The sequence below is a fragment of the Cotesia typhae genome, unplaced genomic scaffold (assembly GCF_013202065.1).
Source record: "Cotesia typhae breed Kobodo isofemale line unplaced genomic scaffold, CoteBio_Ctyphae scaffold_58, whole genome shotgun sequence".
Classification (NCBI taxonomy): Eukaryota; Metazoa; Arthropoda; class Insecta; order Hymenoptera; family Braconidae; genus Cotesia; species Cotesia typhae.
The window spans coordinates 1,380,298-1,396,401 of NW_027423778.1; the positions used below are offsets into that span (position 1 = coordinate 1,380,298).

General features: G+C 36.7%; 1 protein-coding gene across 2 annotated transcripts in view; it reads left to right on the top strand.

Annotated features, from left to right (window-relative positions):
- The window catches only part of Bbs4 (Bardet-Biedl syndrome 4), a 382,842-nt gene that overhangs the window by 260,860 nt on the left and 105,878 nt on the right, over positions 1-16,104 (top strand). The window lies entirely within an intron of this gene.

Here is a 16,104-nt window from a genome sequence, read left to right on the forward strand (position 1 = left end):
TGTTTCTTTGTTCGATTTTAATTTAGTGGCATACCCACGGTATAGAATAGAATATGTTTCGGGAATACAGTACTTGCGAGGTAACGTGTTCCAGAAAGTATGTCCGTTCTCAGGATCGCTACAATGCCCTTTACTGAGTTTACATTTGGTACCTGATGGGAGGTATACTTTATCTTCCGCGACTTTCACGCGAGTAATCCCCGACCTAATTGTGATTTTTACAGTCCCGACTACGAATACGCTGTCCCAAGTACCGAAGGGATCACTGTATTGTGCATTGGTGCAATCCCCATTATTATTAACACTTCCCGCTAATGTTATACTACGAACGGAAGTTACATTTGGCGTAAGGCCGTCAAAAACCGTGTTCCCAATACGAAACGTACCATGGTCGTGCGCGACCTGGCACATCTCGCGAGAAATAGGAAAAATATATTCGTTTATCCCTTGATTAACAATAGAATTGTAGGATTGCCACCCACAATGCTGAATTACCCGGTTGATTTCGACTTTACATTGTATCATTTTCGTATGTTCGTATTCGTTTAACTGTAGAAGTGCAATTTCCGGCAAGAACGTCTCCACCTTTTCCTCCCCGAGCTCACAGTCGTCAATATCGACTAACGATATTGTTGTCATATTAAGAATTTTATTCCCGCAATCATATCCTATGATTGCGTAGGCGGACTCCCACTGAGTGATAGCCATGAGCAAAAATATGAATTGTATGAGCTTCATCTGTAACAGAGAACGATTATTTATGGTCTAAAGTCCGGATCGGGATCCGCGACTTTAGGTTTAGGTTTATTTGGTTTCCTAACTTCGAGTTGGGTTTTCTTTAGTCTATTGGGGTGTACCACTTTATCGTGGTTTCCTATTCTGATACTAACATTACCATTAGGAAAAACCTCCACGATTTCATACGGTCCGTCATAATGATCCCCAAATTTATGTGGTTTGGGCCCTTTCAAGAGAAAAACCCTATCCCCAGGATTAAACTCAATAATTTTTAGCTTTTTGTCGTGTAGTTCTTTCGACTTCCACTTTGCGCCTATTAGATTTTCGCGAGCTAAATTGCGAATTTGCGTTAGACGTTCAACTAACCTAACTATGTAATCGTCATAGGTGGGCAGTCGGTCGAGTTCATGTAGGGGTTCGTTGGAGGGAACTCGAGCAACTTTTCCAAATACTAATTCGAAAGGAGTATACCGAGTCCCTTCATGTACGCAAGTATTATAAGAGAAAGTGGCCAATTCGAGCCAGTTGTCCCATTCGTTATCTTTGGTAATATACTGTTTAAGATATTCCCCTAAAACGTGATGGGATCGTTCCAGTGAACCATTAGATTGGGGTCTGAAGGCCGTAGTTTGTAATTTTTTAATTTTGAACCGCTTACAGATGCGCTGTATAAAACTACTTATAAAATTCCGACCTTGATCGGTCAATAATGCTTTAGGGGCACCGAAAATGCTTATGTATTTCTTGATGAACACGTCCGCGACCGTAATTGCTGTCATATCTTGTAATGGACACGCGATACAGAATTTTGAGAGCTGATCTTGGATTGTTAGAATGTACTCATTTCCGGATTTAGTACGGGGTAGAGGTCCTACTATATCCATTGCTATCTTTTCGAATACAGTGCCTGGTGTGTCAGTAATCAACATGGGTTGTTTCGTTTTTACGCGTACCAGTTTTTTTAACTGACACTCCAGACACTGTTGAATACGAATCTGAATATCTTGTTTGAGGTTTTCCCAATAGTAATTAGGCTTAATTCGGTTATAGGTCTTTGAAACTCCCTTGTGTCCGCCTATCGGAGACATGTGAGCTTCGAAGAAGATCCGGTTACGTTCTTCTTGGGGCACGTAGCGGATTGTCCCAAGACAAACGATGATTTTTATATTTGTACCATCGTATATGTCTTGGATTAACGAGAGAATATCCCCCAAGGGATATTCTCGATAAACTCGGTTATCGCGATAGAAAAAGTTAGAACATCCTTATCCCTCAAAATTCCTTTTAATTTTACTAGGCCTTTAGCGATATTACTTCGGACAATCAATGACGATTCTCCCTGGATCCTCGTATTATAAGACCGAAGTAATTGTTATTGCCTCGTTTTGTCCAATGCACTTGACCAGTGCCTATGGACCCGACTTTAGGTAATTTATGAAGAGATTTGAGAGTACGAGAACCTGCATCGCATGGTTCTCCTCTCTCATCTAGGAAGTAAACTAAATTGTCGTTTCTATATTCAAACAAATCCTTTACCAGGATAATGTTTGAGTTTTTATTGTTTCCCTTTCTCGCGTCATTCTCGTTAGAATGTTCTGACTCAACGGAGTCATCCGAGTCTGTATCCGAGTCATACTCGGGGTCCACAGAAGGTATCAGCTCTTCTTGATCGGATTCTCCTCCGATAGGTATTTCCCGAACTTTTGGTGGTCTACCACGCCTTCTAGTGGTAACACCCGACTTTTCTTGTAAATTAATAGACTTTTTTAAAACGGTTAGAGGTTGACCCGATTCGGTAGGGTTCGCGACCTTAGATAGACCCTCAAAAGTTGTAGGAGTTTTTGGGGGAATAGTTAGAGGTTGACCCCGTTTAGCAGGGTTCGGAATCTTGTCAGAAGTTATAGGAGCTTCTGAGGAGATAGTTAGAGGTTGACCCCGTTTAGCAGGGTTCGGAATCTTGTCAGAAGTTGTAGGAGCTTCTGAGGAGATAGTTAGAGGTTGACCCCGTTTAGCAGGGTTCGGAATCTTGTCAGAAGTTGTAGGAGCTTCTGAGGAGATAGTTAGAGGTTGACCCCGTTTAGCAGGGTTCGGAATCTTGTCAGAAGTTGTAGGAGCTTCTGAGGAGATAGTTAGAGGTTGACCCCGTTTAGCAGGGTTCGGAATCTTGTCAGAAGTTGTAGGAGCTTCTGAGGAGATAGTTAGAGGTTGACCCCGTTTAGCAGGGTTCGGAGTTTTATCAGTATTTTCCCGACATTCGTCGTCCAAAGAGCGCTCTTTGGCTTTCTGAGCTCTCGTTGTGACATTTACGTTCTCTATTGGGTTTCGAGATAGAGCGTCAGCATTGAGGTTGACTTTCCCTGGTTTATATATTACCTTATAATCGTAATCAGCGAGGCGGAGACGCCATTTAAGAATCCGAGCATTCCCATCTTTCGCGGATTTAAACCAAATCAAAGGTTTGTGATCGGTTACTATAGTGAACGATCGCATATATACATATGGCCGGAAATGCTTCACCGCCTGTACTATCGCTAACGCTTCTTTCTCATACGTGTCGTAACGTAATTCGGGTCCCCGTAGGACTCGCGAAAAATACGCAACCGGCCGATCCTTTCCGATTTCCCCTTGCGATAATACAGCGCCGATCGCGATCCCTGATGCATCGGTAGTAATTATAAAAGGTTTATCGAAATCCGGATATTGTAGCACCGGTGCTGTACATAGTGTTTCCTTTAGTAGTTCGAATGCGGTTTCGGCGGACTCGGTCCATTCGAACTCCCTATCTTTCTCTAGCAATCTCGTCAATGGTTTAGCTATTGACCCGTAATTTTTAACGAACCTACGATAATACCCTGTTAGACCTAAAAATTCCCTAATATTTCGTTGATTTTTAGGTACGGGAAATTTTTTTACGGCTATAAGTTTATTAGGGTCGGGTTTCAACCCCTCTCTACTGATAATATGTCCTAGATAATTCACTTCGGGTCTGAGGAACTCACACTTATCAGGTTGGAGTTGTAAGTTAGCTTTTCTTAATCTTAACATTAGTTCATCTAGTTTTTCTTCGTGTTCCTCTAAGCTCCGGGCGAACACAATAATATCGTCTAAGTATACAAAAAGGGCCGTGCCCTGTAATCCGGTTAGAACTGAATCCATCAGTCTTTGAAATGTGGCCGGCGCGTTTTTCAAACCGAAAGGCATTCTGAGATATTCCCAATGCCCTTGAGGGGTCGAGAACGCGGTTTTATGTCTATCTTTTGGGTCCATTTCAATTTGATTATAGCCGGAGGCTAAATCAAAAACAGAAAAATATAGGGACCCTCCTAATTGGTCCAGAATGTCCGTGATATTAGGCAGGGGGTACGCGTCTGTTATAGTTTCTTCATTTAGTAACCTGAAGTCTATTACTACGCGCCAACGTTTATTCCCCTGCGAATCTGCCTTTTTGGGTACGATCCAAACAGGACTATTATAAGGAGACTCTGACGGTGCGAGGACGCCTGTTTTCAATCCCTCCCTGACTTGATTATCTAGTTCTGCCTTAAGGGCCTGTGGGATTCTGTATTGTTTAATTGTTATTGGACGATCACTGAGTGTAGGTATCCTATGTGAATAGTTTCCGGAATAGCTTAGAGGTTCTCCGGGTATATAAAACCTATCCGCGTATTTTCTTATTATTTTTTCGACGTGAGACCTTTCCCGGTCATCTAGATACTCTAGACGTAACAAGGGTTTAATTTTTTCAAAACGTTCAAGATCTTTGTGATCTTGAACAATGTTGAAGATACGTTTAGTAATATTATGACTTGTATGTAAATCCTCCTGATCAATGGCAGGGGATATTCCTATTCTCTCAATCTCGCGAATTGTTAAAGTGGGGATTCTAATTGCCACCTCGTCCTCCGTAGTATTATAAATCTGGAGATAAGCGCGATTGTTTTTTATTGAAACTAAACAGCTTCCCGCGAATACCCCTTTACATAATTTTAGCTTAGGAATATACCCTTCTCTAATTTGGGGATTACTGACCTTAACATAAAATGTCGATTCGCTACGCGGTGGTATATACATAACCCCATTCGTTACCTTATTAGCTTGTTTAAACGGATACTTTCGGTTATCTATTTCGAATATTTTATTTTCGTAATCGATCTTTGCGCCGTGTGTCGCGAAAAATTCTGAGCCTACCAAACCGGCGTGGGGAATGGGCATCTCGTCGGGAACTACGTAACATACAGCCTGTTTTCCGAATAGTTTAATCCGCACGCTACCTAAGGTGTATACCGGAACATTAGCTATCCCATGTAATTCTACTAGATTTTCCTTGTCAATTTTTACATTATCATCTAAATAGCCTAGTTTAATTAAATTTGGCGATGCACCAGAATCCAACATCATGATGACATCACCAGTCTTAGATGATCTACTTGCTATAGAATACGGTAAATTATCTAAATCTAAATTTAAATCTATTTTATTTATTCGGAATCGGTTTCGGCTGTTACTTCCTGGATCGAGTTCACAGGTTGTGTGACGGTCGGTTGCTTCTTCCCGCATCCCTGGGAAAAGACGTTTGTGGGACCGTTTGTAAATAGTTAGCCGTTTGTTGTAATACCCGACATTCTTCGGTATTGTGGGTATTATTTTTGTGATAATCGCAAAATTTGTTAGCTCGGAATTGATTAGTTTGCGATTGATTTGGCGGTTGATTAGCGGGGAATTGGTTCATTAATTGACTCGGGATAGACCGTCGATTAGGATTTTCCTCGCAATACCGAGCGGTGTGTCCCCGGCCTCCACATAATTGACATCGTACATTCGCGTAAGGGTTCTCCGGTGTCGCGACGTTAATTTCTGGACAGTTTTTCGCGGTGTGTCCCTTCGTGAAACAAACTTGACACGTTATGTCCGGGCAATTCCTGGCGAAATGTCCGGGTTTCTTGCACTTACGGCATATATCTTGATCGCTCGCGTTACTAGGTTTAGTATTGTTTCCGTACGGGTTTTTGTTTTGACCCACGGGTTTATTTGGCGTGGATTTCCCGGGTGTCTCGACAGCGAAATTCACGGTTTTGCTACCCTTACCCGCATCTTCCTTTTTCGATTCTTTTTTCTTTTCCGAATTGGGATCGCGACGTAGTTCTTTACGGGCATTTAACTTCTTTTCTATTTTGATGGCCTTTGTGAGAGCCTCCTCTACATTAGCGCATGCCGTCATGCGTTGGTCAATTTCGTTATTCAAGTTTTGCACGAAACATTCAGCGATAGAATTTTCGATTTTTTCTTTAAAATCATTTTCCACGGCAGCTGCTATATCCGGGTTATCAGCTTTATAACATTCGGTTATTTCGCGCCCCTTTTTCCGCAACCGATTCGCGAAGTCAACTACCGATTCTCCATCCTTCTGATATATCCGACCGAGCTCTCCCTGGAGTTGAAATAATGATTTATTCGGAACGTAAATTTTCTTTAAGGCAGTAGTCAGGAGGGCGACCGTCTCCGGAATAGTAGAATTTAATGAGGCTTTTACTTTGTTACCGAGTTTGCTCCCGTAAATTAATTTTACGAGGTTGCCTTCAGCTCCATCTGGTAAAACGGTCTTCGCTTCTTTACAGCAACTAAGAAAATCCAAAAGTTCGTTGGGGTTTCCTTCGAATTTAGGCACGAACGAGAGTGCATCGTTTAGTGAGATATTCTGATTCGACGACAGAGCCATATTGTCCGGCGCTGGTGGTACTGGATCGAGAACTGGATCAACGACTTGCGGTAAAGCACCGAGATTATTATCTACCGGATTGGGAACTAGATCAACGATTTGCGGTTGGATTTGGGAATTCGCAGGTGGGACAACTAGAGTTTTCTCTGCCGGGTTTGTTTCTCCCTCAGAGTCTTCGTCACTCGATATCCCTGGAAAGCCCGAAGTACCTAAACCCGAATCGATAAATGTAAGATTGTGTTTCTTTTTAGGCTTGGTTAGAGGTAAGCCTGGCAGTAGGTTTTGACTTCCCTGACTCCGTAACGCCCGTTTGTCGTCATCCGACATTTGTTCGCATGATTCGATTTTATTTGTGATTTTTAGAACACGAAAATATATTAGCCTAGAAGATTCTTAGTCCCGATATCTAATCTAAATCGATAATTGGTACCCAGCCTGTCCCGTCTACTTTGAGAGATAGGGGACAAGGTTGTGGACTTAAAATTCGAATTTTCGGTATTATTATCTTTACCCCCTTTTTGTATGTTCGTTTATTAGTTTTGCGGGGTGTTTTTCTTTCTTTTTGATTTCGTCCTTTTACTAGTAACCCTAAAGGATCTGTTTCCGGAAATCGTACCCGTGGTAAATATAAACCAGTATCTATCTCCCCTTCAGAATTATTTAAAATGACTATCTTTAGACGACGCTGGACCTTTTTAATGTTAGTTATTTGGGGTCGAGGTGTATTTTTAGCTACTTTTTCATTTTCTTTGGAATGTTGTAAATTCTCGCGGTTTCGTCGTGCCTGTATACGACGGCCTGCTCTATGTCCTCTCTTTGTTTTTGGCATAAGATGTTAGACTGCTAGGGCCAGTACGCTTTAGCAAGCGCGGCCGGCGAGAAATACAAAAGAAAAATAGAACTCGTGCGCTATAGAAAGCGCGACCAGTTATATAATAGAAAAATTAAACAAATTAGGGCTAGTGCGCTATAGGAAGCGCGACCAGCTAGTAGTATAATAGAAAAATTAAACAAATTAGGGCTAGTGCGCTATAGGAAGCGCGACCAGTTAGTAGTATAATAGAAAAATTAAACAAATTAGGGCTAGTGCGCTATAGAAAGCGCGACCAGTTAGTAGTATAATAGAAAAATTAAACAAATTAGGGCTAGTGCGCTTTAGAAAGCGCGACCAGTTAGTAGTATAATAGAAAAATTAAACAAATTAGGGCTAGTGCGCTATAGAAAGCGCGACCAGTTAGTAGTATAATAGAAAAATTAAACAAATTAGGGCTAGTGCGCTATAGGAAGCGCGACCAGCTAGTAATGCAATAGATGAGATAGATGGTTAGTTTAATATCTATGCCGATTTATTATTTCGTTTTCCAGACAAAATTATTAAGGTCCCTGTTCGAGCGCCAATTTGTTACGTCCAATTTTGGACTTGTTTAATTAATTTAATTTCGGCCCAAGCCTTTCGGCCTATAGACCGGGATCTTATTTTTAATTTTGTCTGGAAAGGTTGTATAGAATAATTCAATTAGATTCTTTAATTATTTAGATATATTCAACAAAAAAACTAATGAAATTCAAAATACATAAAATAACTTATAGCTAGTACAATACCTCAATTTTCACTGATAACTTATTTAATTATTGAAAAGATACAAAAAGGAATGACCACATTTCTATAGACTTTCGAACACAAGCAATAAGATCACGTTTTAGACAAAAATCTTTAATATGACTTTAAAATGACTCAAATTACTTTTCAGAACTCAAAAGCTTGGCAGTGCTTGGACAATTTATTGAGAAAGAAAAAATTTCAAGAGTGACTGAACCGAAAATTTTATAGACGCTGATCCGTTTAGCGGATCCAAAAATTTTAACAGCAACTGAACCGTTCACTAGGGGTTCGGGATTTTTAGTCGACCGTTTTGGGGAAAACGTGTCTTTTTATAGTTTTCGAGTCATGTCCGAATTGTGTCTTTTCTGAGAGAGCTTCCATCCAATGAGGATGCAGTTTTCCAGTTTCAGGCCCCATTCCTTTCGGAAAAGCGAATAGGACCCGCCCTAATGCAGGCCTGTGTGTGTACGCACCCACACACATACCGACATGTACATATTTTTATTTTATTTAAAAGTAACTAAAAAAATTTAAGTTCGAATATTTGAATATAACAATGAAAATATAAATTTTATCCTAACAACCTTATTAACAATCGGTTTTACAAAAATTTATTTTATTTTAATGATAAATCCTTTATTTATAAAAATTAATTATTATTCTTTAAAATAGAAAAATAAGAATTCACCAATTACATAAAATTTTGCTTTTAGATAATTCTCTCATTTTATTTCACAATTGAATATCATTTATTAACAATTGTGAGGTTTTAGTCATTGGGAAGTAATAATTTTAATTGATTTTAATATAAAAAAATTCGACTAAATTATTTTATTTATGGAAGTTTCTCCTTTAGTTTTGAATTTTCAAAAATTTGTCATGGAAACAATTTCAATAAATTTTGGATATTTAAATTTTATATAGAAACAAATATTAAAGGTTGATAGTTTTAGAATGGGTATTTGATTAATTCTAGACATTAAAATTTATTTTAATCAGAATCGTAAAATAGAATTTATTTTAGAATTTAATTAGGGTCTATTCAGGAATTGAAAATTTATTTGAAATCTTATTGGAGGTTAAAAATAGAATTTATCTTAGAATTTGTTTAAAATATCTTTAGAAGTTAAAAATAGAATCTTATTCTAAATATTAGTTTAGGTAGGTTGAAGCAAAAAAAATTTTATGATGGGGATTTAATTTTAAACACATTTTTAAGAGAGAAAAAAAAAATAAAACTTATACGTTACACAAAAAAAAAATGGTGTAACTTAACATTTTTTTCTTCTCTAAATTATAAAAAAAAAAACTTTAGTGAGAGGAAAAAAAAAAAAAGATAAAATTATTAGATAGACATAGTTTTAGTCTTATTATATTTGTTAATGCTATCTTAGATGCACATCTGGATAAGATATTCTTTCAATTTTTATTGTTTCAAAGAGGCTCTTATACGAAGGTCATTTAAGCATGCATTAACAGTTTATTTTTAAGTTTCTCTTTAAGAGGAAAAAAAAAAATTATTATGTTTTATGGTCACCAGATGTAGAGGAAAAAAAATTTAAAATAAAAATAAAAAAAAAAATAATAAAATAGAATATCGGTAATTTCCCCGGATATAACAATTGCAACACACGTGCGACACTTGAGCAACACTTAAGAGACATTTGTTCAACACCGATCCGGCACTGAAAGGACACTTTCGCGAGATATGAGTGTTGCCTATGTGACTCCTATGTCCCACATTGACGATACTTCAGGGACTCTGAGAGTGCATCGCTTTTATTTCAGAGAGAAATTGTTTTCATGAATCATAGCAAAAATGTAAGCATCAACTTATCCGTATGAATATAAGAGAAATAAATTTTCTTTTTACACAATCTAATTCCTTAATTGAGCTACATGATTGTTACGTTCTCGCAAATTTTAATTATAATTTGAAATCAATTAATTAATACATTAATTAATTAGTTATAACCCGAGGTATTTCGTAACGGAAATACCTCGAGATAAGAGATTCCTAGAACGTCAACGCAGCTCAGTAGACGAAACAGTCTACGTTGTGGGATTTAGACTGCGTTGATGTTCACATAGGGTAACTTGAGATGCAACGTTGCTAAAAATTATTATAAAATCTCATTGTAATTATTATTCAGATACATTCTGTCTTCAGACTTCATCTGAAGCAGTCAGTCTGAGAACTTGACAGAGGAGCAAACTCTGCTGGTCCAAGGCTGAACCGGTCAATTCCTTTTTAATAAACCTATTTAATTGTAAATTAATTAAAATGGATATTGATTAGAACCCTCAACCCAGGGTTGAGAGCGCTTATCAGCGTTCCACCCTGGTTCCTTTACCTAGAGCGCTAGCCAGTGTTCCAGTATCCTTTCCTCAAAATATCCTAATTATTACCTCCAGGGTGTGAGCGCTTATTAACTGTTCCACCCGGGCAAAATCGCCAAAAGCACTAACCAGCGTTCAGGCCCTCTATCCATCATCTTCCTGTAGGCAGATGAATTAAAAAGTAAATATTAAACTTATTAATTTAGATTTTATAAATAATAAATATAAATATAATTTTAAAAAGTACTTCGCGGATAAATCAGTGACATGACCCACCTGGAGTCTATCGACTTCCTAATGAGGTCAAAATCTGGACTTAAATAAATTCTTCAAATAAAATTAATTGCACTCAAAATTCGGGAACGTAACGTGATTGTTTTCTTCTGAACTTGTAAATGCGAAAACAGAATTTTATACTTTTTATAAAGAGAATATAATTTAATATTACTCCTAGCAAGAACCTTAGTTCTAGAAAAGAAATTGTAGGAAAATAAAAATTTTATTTTATACAGCAAAATCCAAGTTTTTGACCGAAATCAGTTTGTAAATTTGTTAGGGCTTTAAAAGGCAGAAAATCATTTGATTCTTTTTTGTTGATAACATTTTGTTCGGTACTTATCACCGGTAAGTTAAGCTCAAACAGGTCAGCAGAAAAAAATTCCAAAAGGAAACCTCATATTTTTGTAAATTTCACGTTTTTGACCGAAATTATGTAGTAATTTTTTTGGGGCTTTTCTGAGTAAAAAGTACTTCTTGATTTTCTTACAGAGAATATGTTTTTCCATATTTACCAGTAAAAAGTTGAGCCTAAAAGAAATAGTGTAGAAAAAATTAAAATTATGTTTCATGTAAATTTCAATTTTTTTGACCAAGATCATTTTGTAATTGTCAACTTCTCGCTAAGAAAATCAAAGATTTTCAAAAATCGGGAAGTTATTGTTTTCACCCCGTTTTACCAAAATGAGTTTTCATCAGATTTCGACGTTTTAAGGTCTCAGGAAGCTTCCCTGACTACTCCTGCGATGCTGTCTGTATGTCTGTATGTATGCATGTGTGTTTGCGCGTGCGTGCGTACGCGCGTGTATATATATACGCGCGCGCGCGCGCGTGTGTGTGTGTGTGTGTGTAAACCTATCATAACTTTTGAACGGCTTGACCGATTCTATCGCGGTTGACGCCAATCGAAAGAGCTTAACTAAACTTAGTTTTTGAACATGGTTTGGACCGATCCGGATCGGTAGATTTTCGGAAATCTCAAGAAAACTACGAAAAAAATTTTTTCAAATGTGATTTTTTTTAATACCTTTTAAACGGATAGACCGATCAATTCCAAAAACTAATCAGCTTTTCACATCAGAAAACCACGTTGATCACTACCAACCCTTATTTTTCCGGAAAATTAAAGTTCTTGACCGAGATCATTCAGTAAATTTTTCTGGGCTTGTGTGGGGAATAGTATATTACACTCCTTGGGAAGGAAAATAAGGAACCTCAGATCACATGTAATTGTTGGCCGAGGCGAAGTCGAGGTCAACAAACATGTGATCTGAGGTTTTCTTTTTTACTTCTTAAGGGCTGTATACTATTTTTTTGTCCGACGAAGGCGGAAAGCGGCAACTTTGTTTAGCGCAGCGAGGGCAAAAAAAGTAATTTTATACTATTATGTAGAGAGTATTTCTACCTATGATTATCAGAATAAATTGTGACTAAAACAATAACTTCAAAAAACTTAAAATTTAATCATTCAGCAAAATAAAAATTTTTTAATTATAGTTTTTTATAATAGTTTTGTCCTTGATCTCAGGCTGTGTTTTTTGAGCTCACGTGTTTTGCTGCCAACCTTACTTTTATTTTGACATATTTTATGCTTAAAATAGAGTATTAGTTTAAGTTCTTGAACTTTCTCGCGATCTTCATTTCGCTTGTGATTATTACTTTAGATTCGCTTTATTTTTAAGTTTAATTGTTGGCCCTAACTTCCAGGCCCTGATTATGAGTATGAAAAGAAGTATAGAGTTTAAAATATCGGTACCGACAATAATTTATAGCGGAAAAAAAAATTTACATTTACCCTACTAGAAGCGCATGCGCATTATAGGGGAGAAGGGGGTCAATTGAGTCACGGGGCAATTGAGCCACTCGACTTAAAAAATCGAAAAAATTGAAAAAATGCTCTATCCTCTTAGAATTAAATTCTAATGTGCCTAACTCATACATGATCAAATTTTGAAATCATTACAATTAATAAATTTTGAAAAATTGAGACTTTTGAATTTTTAGGTATGCAAAATTTTTTTTCGGCTGATAAGAAATTATTTAATAAAATTTACACTTTTTGAGTATTATATAAAGTGTGAATTGTAGTAGCTGCATATACCTATATTTTGGAATCCCCAACGATGTTTATAGTATTATAATCATTTATTTATTTATTATTTGCCATAAAATCGTGTGGGGTCAATTGAACCACTAGTTCCAGGGACGGTTAAGCCACGAACTAGCGCTTGAAACGTGTGCGTGCATCCTGATAACGTAAAAAATTCTCAGGGAAATAAAAATGTAGCTTGTTAGTGTTTTTAATTAAAGTGAATAATTATTTATTCAAGACTGTCAGTAGTATTAAACAACTGTGGTAAGTAATAGAGAATTTATTTATTAATATAAATACAAATTAAGAGCTAATAGTTAAATATGTCCTTTAGAGAAAATTATTTTTGTCAAGTTGAGGTTATAGCCTCATATTGTGATGAACTTGATTGATAATAAATATCATTTGTAACTTTTAATGTCAGCTAGTGTCTATTTTTCACAGGTATTTTAAATGAATAATTTTTTTTTCAGATATTAGAATGCCCCGTAAAAGAGTTAGAAAAAAAAACCGTGGACAAGTGTCTACTGAAACGTATAAAGGTGCATGTAAACATATTTTGGAAACAAAGCAAATAATTCGGGAAGTGTAGCTAAATTATTCACGGTTTCTTATGAAACTCTAAGGAGATACTTCATTAAATTCAAGAAAGGTGAGAGTTTGAATGCTGGCTATCATCCTCACAACAAAGTGTTTACCTTAGAATAAGAAAAATTATTGGTTGACTATTCTTTAACTTCTGCCAAGCTATACTTTGGCTTGACCACAGTTGACTTTAGAAAATTAGCTTACGAATTCGCTGTGGCGAATGGTATCAAGTATCCTAGTAGTTGGGATGATACTAAGCAAGCTGGTATTGATTGGTGTCAGCATATGATGAAAAGACATCTAGAGATATCAATCAGAGTGCCTGAAGCAACAAGTCTTGCCAGAGCGATGAATTTCAATAAGCCAAAAGTCAACAAATTTTTCGAGAATTTAAAAAATGTTAACAAGCGATTTAAGTTTTCTCCGGAAAATATATGGATTTGAGACGAGGGTGCGCTGACTACATCGCAAAAACCAGTTGCTGTCATTGCAGGCAAAGGTGTGAAACAAGTAGGGTCCATCACTTCTTATGAGCGAGGGACTCTAGTCACTATGTGTTTGGCTGTTAATGCAATAGGCAATTCAATTCCACCGTACTTTGTGTTTCCTCGCAAGAATTTTAAAGATTAGTTTCTCAATGGTGGTCCTACAGGTAGTGTTGGCTCAGCGAATCAATCGGGATGGATGCAAGAGGAAGACTTTTTATTGTACCTAAAGCATTTTGTTAATCACGCAAAACCATCAGAAAAAAATCGAGTTTTATTGGTTCTTGACAATCACAGCTCTCATATTTCTATCTCAGCCATCAACTACTGCCGAGAAAATTTTATAATAATGCTATCATTTCCACCTCACACCTCGCATAAACTCCAACCGCTTGATAGAAGTGTATTTGGACCATTTAAGCATCGTTTTAATGCTGAATCTGGTCGTTGGTGCAAAAGTCATCCTGGAGTCCGTATGACTATTTACGATATTCCTGCTGTAACTGCAGAAGCTCTTCCATCAGTAACAGCAGAGAATATTAAAGCTGGTTTTAAATGCACTGGGATTTATCCCTTTGACTCAAATATATTTTCTGACGAAGAATTTTCTGCTGCTGCTGTTACTGACATGCCATTGGTAAATCATGCAAGTGAAGAGTCTGGTGAAACAGCTCAGTCATGTAGTACTTCATCTTTAGCTGATGATGCTCCTAATACCACGACTTTACCCACAATTCCCCCAATTGATGACAATAACCGCATATTGCGAGATAAAACTAATCGCGAACAAGAGAATATTATTACTCCTACACAAATACGGCCATTACCATGTTATGTCCGGATTAATTATAGTGAGATAATTAATTGGTAGAGTAGGCCTTGAGGAGGCTCGGACACGTTTAGATAGATTTTCTCTTGTAGAGCAGCTACAAGAGTTTTATTTTTATTGTGGATTTCGAACGCCTCCCGGTAACCAGGAGTTCCAACGGCGAAATTAAAGGGAAGTCGGTAACGAATGCAGAACTCACAGTCGTCCTTTATGAATTTTTGTTGATCTGAATTTGGTTTGATCGGTCGGTAGGTCCTGGGTTGACTTTTCCTCCTCCTCTCGTGGTAGAGATCGGTATAATTGAAGAGGTTCAGGATCTTAATTTAAGATGGTGACACAAGAAGTTCTGGTTTTTATAGTTTATTCAGTTATGTGCCCTACGGACTAGACGCACTCAATGTACACTATTTCACTTATATCTATCACTTATTTCTATGTGTAACAATGTTTGATTATGATTTCGTAAACGGACACTGCTTACTGGATTAATATCAGTTTCAGTGAAAAAATCCGTTTCGAAAATTTTTTTCAGATTTTTAGTGAAAATAACTGTCAATATGGTAGTCTGGTGAAGATATCTGAAATAATACAAAATTTTTTAATTCAATTTTTTTCAGTTCCGTCATTAAGCTTTCATGAAGAAACTTAATCATGCTTTGTTTAATTGTAATTAACACATTTTGATTGGCAATCACACCGCATTTTCTCAATTTAGTCGGCCATACGTTTTATTTTTTAGTCAACTCAATTTTCGCAGTGATTCCACTACAGAGTCAACGTCTGCAGGCGTATTCACTTGTAAGCAAATTGCATAACCGAACAGGAGAGGGCGTTTTATTGAAATCATAAACGATGTGCGGAGAATTTAAAAATTTCAAATAAAATACGTATGCCATGTTGATTCTACCTAACTTTTGTTAAACGTATCATAAAATAATATTTCATTCATTACATTTATGCATTTTATAGGTTGACTTACTTATAAATGTTGAAACATTAAAAGGATGTTCATGTATCCTGAAAAAATTTGGGGTACTCAATGACGCGTGCCAAGTACGATAAAAAAATTTTTTCTTAATTTTTAAATTTTCAACAAATTTTTTTCAATTTTTTCAACATTATGACGGTTTCTTGGTATTTTTTTGTATTTAACTTTTTTTTGTATAGAATGAAAATTATTGTAACGAGTCTTATTTTTTTGCAAAGTGCAGATGTTATTGAGATGAGTTTTATGAACGTGGACTTGGCGCAATTTTTAACAGTGAAACTGTTTTTGTTCGGATTCTTATTTCATTGATATCTCACAATTAAATGAGCATTATGAGTGCTATCTTAGATTTTTTAAATTGATTTAAATTTAAAATCACATTTTGTCTAATTAAAAAGAGCTCTCTATTTAGACTTATTAAGATTGTATTGACAGAAACAAAATTGATT